A 6,807-nucleotide genomic window follows, 5' to 3' on the forward strand; every position below is an offset into this window, starting at 1 on the left:
GAGTGTTTCCCATCAAAATCAAATTTCAGACATGAGCACAAAACAAACTCATAGTGAGTCTAAATCAAGTCAGTAATAAGTCACCAATATCATTAGTTTAACTCTTATCAGCTTCAGTTCATCTGAAACTTTGGAAACGGTGAGGATGACCTCTTCTACAAACATGCTCTCCCTGCCTGATTTCATTAAATTACCGGGCCTTTTATTTAGTTAGTATGAGCAGACTCTGGGACTTCCTGTCAGTCTGCTCTCTGTGTTTGGCTTCTTTTAATGCAGAGCAGGTTTAAAGCTGCGGCTCAGGTGTCAGCTGTGGAGATGAGTGACAGCAGCAGGTAATGCAGGACAGCTGCGGCTCGCAGCAGGGCACCACGCGGAGCGGGCACAGAAGTTGGAAAAGTTCTCTAACTCAAACCTTTCAGCTCCGTGTAGCACGAACATCTGACCCAAGGTAACTGAGTTGCATAACCCTCAGGTGATGGGAAATTTCAGCAATCACGACATGAACTTGTTTGTTTTAGACTTATGAGTTTATAAGTTGGTAAAATGTTTCCAGCACCACACATAGGGTGAAGTATTTTTTCTCTGAAAAACTAAAATCAATGCCAGAGAGGGTTAAAATAATTTAATGAAAATGTGAATTCCACACCAACCGCAGGAATAAAATATTATTAGTAAGACAGCAGGAATAAATATAAATAAGAGAAATGCATACAAAACAAGAAAAAGGCACACATGAGAGAACAGGTCACATGACAACACAGCATATTCTCTGAATTTTGTACCCGCAGTTTGAACTAAATAACAGGTAACACATGTATTTATTCAACTTACAGACAATGGAAACAAACAGAAAGAAAACTTGAAGTCATTAGTCATTAGTCATGTTAGTTCAATTCAATTCACTTCAATATGTATAGCACCAAATGAAATGGTGTTTTTCTCAAAGCCTTCACAATGTAAGGTTAAGATCTTAAAGTAATACACAGCAAGGTAAGCTTGCAGCGTATTACTTTAAGGTCTTAACCTTACAGTATTAAAAAGAAAACCCTAACAGACAAACTCTGAGCAAGCAATATGTAACAGTGGAGAGGAAAAACCAGGCAATCGCGACCGCGCCAATTTAAGACGCAAGCAACCTCCGCTGCTAAACAAATTTATAGACTGAAGATTTGGAGACAAAGAAGCCTAAATGGAGACAGAAGACAACGCCGTCAACCGAGAAAACTATGTAGAAAAGACGGAGGACGAGTGCCTGTGGCCGTACCGGAGGAATGGGTTTTTCATGTAGAGAGGGAGAAAAGGAGACAGCGTCCAGATGCAGTGCAAACTTTGACCTCTACAGTGATATCAGCTTACAAGACTTCAGCATCTAATCTAAAAAAAACACATTGAGGTAAGAAGTCTTACAACTATACCTGTACGATATTGTTTTTTTATTTTTCATGTGTGTTAAGGTCATTAGTTTGGCTAAGATATTGTCACTGCCGTTGGTTAGCCTGATACAGTATTAAAGTAACACGGAGCTAGCTAACTCGTACAATTATAATATAACACAATTGAGCTACACTTCTTAGGAATGTTTTAGCTTATTTAGACAACCATCATCATTACAATAAATTAAATCTTGAGTCATATAAAACTCAGAGGCCTAAAATCAGCTGGTCTATATTAAAAACAAAAATGGCACACACTGCTGAGCTGCATCTCAAATTAATCTTCCAGCTCTCAGTTGACACATAGCAGAGCCACTGATGGATCAGTATCATCGGCCAAATATAGGTCTATCATAGTGACATGGGTCTTAATCGGTAGGGTTATATGTTTCCCAATGTGATTTTTTTTTTTACAGAACATAATGTGGATTGTTTTGATTTGTTAGCTCTATGGGCAGCATTTTTGTGTATGTGATCCGTTTTCTGAACTAGCGTGCAAAAGATTGAGAGGGTGTCGCACATTTGACATGCTTGCCGGTGTTGTGCCAAAAAGTGATTGTCTGCCAAAAACTGATTTCCGGTATTTGCCAAAAAGCGATTGCTCATATTTAAAGTGCTATAAGTAACTTGTTGGGCTATAATATGTTAAACATATGTCAAATGCATCCCTTATGGATGACATAAAGTCATCTTGAGCCACAAACAACATTCGTGTAACAAGATACAAGCCGCAATCAGTTTTTGGCAGCGACTTTTATATAACCTTTATTTATGCAGTAAAAAAAATCTCATTAACATTAAAAATGTATTTTGTAAGAGTAAGTTGCCCAACAGGACAGCAGAAATGGCAGCAAATATTACAATAGTTCTGTAAAAATATTTTAAGTGGGGATAAAGGACCGGATTGGTTATAATGTAAGTACAAGTTGTAAAGATACTTAAAAAACAGATAATTTTTTAATTCTTTATGTAACCCCTTTGTATCCCCTGTTCACCGAAGTCTATTTACGAACATACGTAAAGATATTACACATAAAAAATACACAGAAACACTGGGAATCAGTTTTTGGCAGACAATCACTTTTTGGCACAACACCGGTTCTCTTGATGATCAAGGTAAATATGTGAGTAAAATTGGACACCTACCAATATGGTTGCAAATTTTGTGAATTTTCTTTAATAGACGGTTGAAAACGTGAGCAGACTCTTAATATTTAATAAGAAGATCCCTATTTTTTTTTTTGTTTTGTTTTGTTTCACACATGGTAATGCATTCCCATACACAACCTTCCTTTCAATTAAAGTAACACTGTTTCCATGCATGAAAAGGAGCAGGAAGAAGAATAAATTCTTATTGATACCTGCCCCCTATCTGTGATAATACAAGTAGGCAACCAAAATTACACTATGACAATTTTCTGCACATAACAAAACAAAACAAAGCAAACAGAACAATATACTCAACAATGAGCAATACCACTAAATATCAAACTAAAAGGATCATTTTTCTACAATTAAATTCTATTCTTTTCAACTTCTTCATATTGGTTTATCATTTTATTCTTATAGTAGGTTTTAAATTGGGAAACATTTATACAACACTTAAGATGATCACTGAGAGAATTCCAGTTTCTTATGCCATTGACTGTTGGACACATTTGCCTTTGTGTGGTTCGAGCAAACCGGTGCTTAAAATAAAACTTCCTTCTGCCATCCCCATTTTCTGAACACAATACAAATAAACTTTGTAACTTAAGAGGTAGTGTTTTATTTTTCGCCCTAAACATAATAGTTAAAGTCTGTAATTTCACTATGTTTTCTAGTTTTAACAATTTCGATTTTATAAACAAATTATTAGTGTGTTCTCTATATTTAACATTATGCATAATTCGAAGCGCTCTCTTCTGTAATAAATATGTAGTCATTAGGGGTGCAACGATACACAAAATTCACGGTTCGGTTCGATACTTTGGTGTCACGGTTCGATATTTTTTCGATACAAAAAAAATGTTCATTATAAATATATATTTTAACTCAAAAGTACAGTTTTTAAATTTAACCCTAACCCTTGTGCGTGTTTTTTATTTTGACAGCGAATGCGCACCTGCGGACCACTTATGTGCACCCCTGGTTATTTAGCTCGTCATATTGCAGCCACAGAAATTCTTTTGTCCATGAAACCATAAAGCTGCACTTTCTTTTTGCCTTATAGTCTGATTTGTCATAACTTCTCCGTTTTGTGGTAAGCTTTTCTTTGGCTGTCACTTCTTCACCCTGACCTGTCTTATTTGGCTCAGCAGAACTAAAATATATATCTGTCTGTGAAGGTTCTCAGTCATCCAGGTCATCGTAGTCAAATATATATCCTGCTGCTTTTACACACGCACTCACATAAGCTCAGCGATTCTCTGCGCGATCAACCTCTCACATGTTTAAGCTTGCTGCGGGAGATTTCACTTGTCATGTTTGCATAGTAAGCTAACAATTAATAAGACGATGTCAGAGGAATTGGTGCACAAATTATCATCACTCACAGATCAGTGCTGTCGCTCTCTATACACAGTTCGCACGATTGCAAAGTGAAAGCAAAAAAACAAGCGCAAATTCAAACGCGATTTCAATATGTCACATATTGACAGTGGCTCACCGATGCCAATGACATAATTACCCAGCTACATTTCTGAAAGAATGCAAAAGCATTGACATATATTTTTCCTTCCTACAATAGCCCGATGGGCAGGGCAGAGATAGATTTTGGTAGCCCGACTGAAAAAATCGCTAGCCCCCGGACGTCGGGCTAGCGATATTGCGAGCCCTGTATCTGATTGAGGAATCACTCATCTTTGGAAAAGAGAGTTTATTACAGAGAAATGCCTCTTTCCAAAATAAAAGCTATACTATCCGCTTCTTCTGGGCTATATTCTCAGCAGCATATTAAACATATAAGGAGAATCATGTGCTAACGGCTGTCTAAATGACTCGGCTAAAGTTAGTAGCATGCTTGCTTGTTTTTTTCTGCTTCCACTTGTCTTTGCACTAGGATGATGTCGGCGTAAATGTGCAGTCATATTCGTTGTGTTCCCACTAGTGCTTTCAGGTTAATCTCGTTGAAATGACCTTAACGCCACAACACGGCAAATCTCCGTTAACGAGCTACCGCCGATCGCCCCGTGCATGGGGCTAGACGGCCAACACGTTAACGAGCTAACTGCGCTAACACACTAGTTCCCACCCATGTAATTGAGCATTGCATGGCACATCCAACATACTGTTTTACTTTAGTCCATGACTCGCTTACCTTCAGGGTCATACGTCACATGAAAACCAAAATAATTCCAAACGCCAGATCTGAATGAGGGTGGGGGAGGTCCATGTTGCAAGGAGAGCTTAACTTCTGTCTCGCTAGCTTGCCCTGCGCTCTTCCTTCTGACGATGCTGTCTGTGTTGAGCGCTCAGTGAATCTGCATTCGACTACTCCGCCTAGGCTGCACTGTCGAGCCTAGGCGGAGTAGTCGAACGCAGATTCACTGAGCGCTCAACACAGACAGCATCGTCAGAAGGAAAGTTGATAAAATAAATTACAAATTTTGTATTGTTCGATACATATGCGTACCGAACCGAAAGCACTGTATCGAACGGTTCAATATCGATACGAATATCGTTGCACCCCTAGTAGTCATAGTGGCTTTTGTTGTTGTATCTTACAGGTTGAGTCCCGCAGAAGTTGCATTCCTAAGGCTGTACCACCATGAAGCCACTGGTGAAAGCTTCAAACATCCTCCAGTCTGAGTCCACTTCCTTCATGGGAGGGCTGCTGCCAGTAATCCAACAACTACTGTCCAAACTTAGCAGGCTGGAGACATCAAGCAAGACATGCATGCCACTCATCAGAGTGCAACATGGCCTTCAAAAGCATTTTGGACCGATGATGGAGGATCCAGAGTTGGCTGCAGCTGCAGTCCTCTTACCCAAGTTCAAGCCTTCCTGGACTGATAGAGCAGATGTAATGTAGGCTGGTATGCCAGATTCATATGATCCCATTTTTGTGTATTATTACATTTGAACACATGTTTATGTCACCTAATACATTGTAAGTTATTGATGGTGTGTCCTTAATATCAAACGATCCTTGTTGAGAATTAGCTGATTTTAAGTTTGTGTGTTCAGGAATAATTACTTAAATTTAAATAACAAAATTGTGTTATCTACTTGCAGCCTTGACATACATCATACAACATCTTTAAAAGATTGAGCATGAGAGTGAGGATCAGCAAAGAGAGTCATGAAGATGAATTCTTCTCCAGACCAATCTCCAGAAGGCTGCAAATTGCAGTTGAGCTTGATGGTTATCTTGCTTGTGCCACAGACACCATGGAGCTGCTGCACTCCTTCTCAGCCATCAAGAACCTCTCTCTTAAGCTGAACACAGCTCTGCTTGCTTCTGCTGCGTGTGAACAACTTTTTAGCTGTACTGGTTTACTCTTCACAGCCAAACAAAGCCAGATAGCCTCTGTCAATTTAGAAAAGCAGCTCTTGCTGAAACGGAACAAAAGGTTCTGATAGTGAAGTGTGACAGAAATGCTATTATGTGTGAGAGTTTAAGACACTTACCTGCCTGTTGTTCACAGTGTATTGGGAAAGGTTTAACTGTTCCATGCAGGTTCAGAAACATTTTTGTCATTGTTTTAACAAACAACTTTTCTGCTGTATATTTATATTTATTTACAAAACAAATTACCTTTCTGTACCTTTTTAATCTGAGAAATGTGCTTTGAACATAAATATTTTATACTGATGAATCGAATCGAATGCCTGCTATAGGACCAGTCAAAGGATTTTCAAAAGTGACTCCATGAATTTAAAAGAGCCATTATAATTTTAAAACTAGCCAATTTAAAGTCTCCAATTAGTATTCTAGAAACATTTTAAAATCGATATCACTATTTTTCCTACATTACAGAAACCTTGTTACTTGACTCGAAGGTTCAATATCTACAGCTTGTCCACGTCCGATTTAATATCAACAATTTCATCTTCAATTAATTTGCTATGTAATTCCATAAGAACTTCTCCATGTGTCCAGTTTTTACACAGGACTTCAAAAATCATCTGTCGAGGTTTGTGAACTTCTCTAAGGGGATTTTGGCAAATTCATCCTTGGTTTTAGCCCAGATTCTGTTGGTAAGCCTGTTGCAGATGACTGCAACTCTTTCCTGAGTGAAGAACGTGCCGAAACATTTTCCAATCCGCATAACTAGTTTTTCTACACAGATTTCCACCAATATATTTATGTTTCTTGTGTCAACTTATCAATATCTGTTACTAAAAATTACTGTCTTTCATCTGTAATAAAATGATCAGTGTGGCTGCTCTA

General features: G+C 38.3%; 1 long non-coding RNA gene across 1 annotated transcript; it reads left to right on the forward strand.

The window, feature by feature from the left end:
• The first annotated feature begins 5,241 nt into the window (after window positions 1-5,241).
• On the forward strand, window positions 5,242-6,807 carry LOC146716947 (uncharacterized). Its single transcript, XR_014915802.1, has 2 exons — window positions 5,242-5,449; window positions 5,649-6,807. It is a non-coding gene; the product is annotated as an uncharacterized LOC146716947 (long non-coding RNA).

Source organism: Copadichromis virginalis, linkage group LG2 (genome assembly GCF_057382275.1).
Source record: "Copadichromis virginalis isolate Kocher_CV1m ecotype Utaka linkage group LG2, C_Virginalis_male_GT1.1, whole genome shotgun sequence".
NCBI lineage: Eukaryota > Metazoa > Chordata > Actinopteri > Cichliformes > Cichlidae > Copadichromis > Copadichromis virginalis.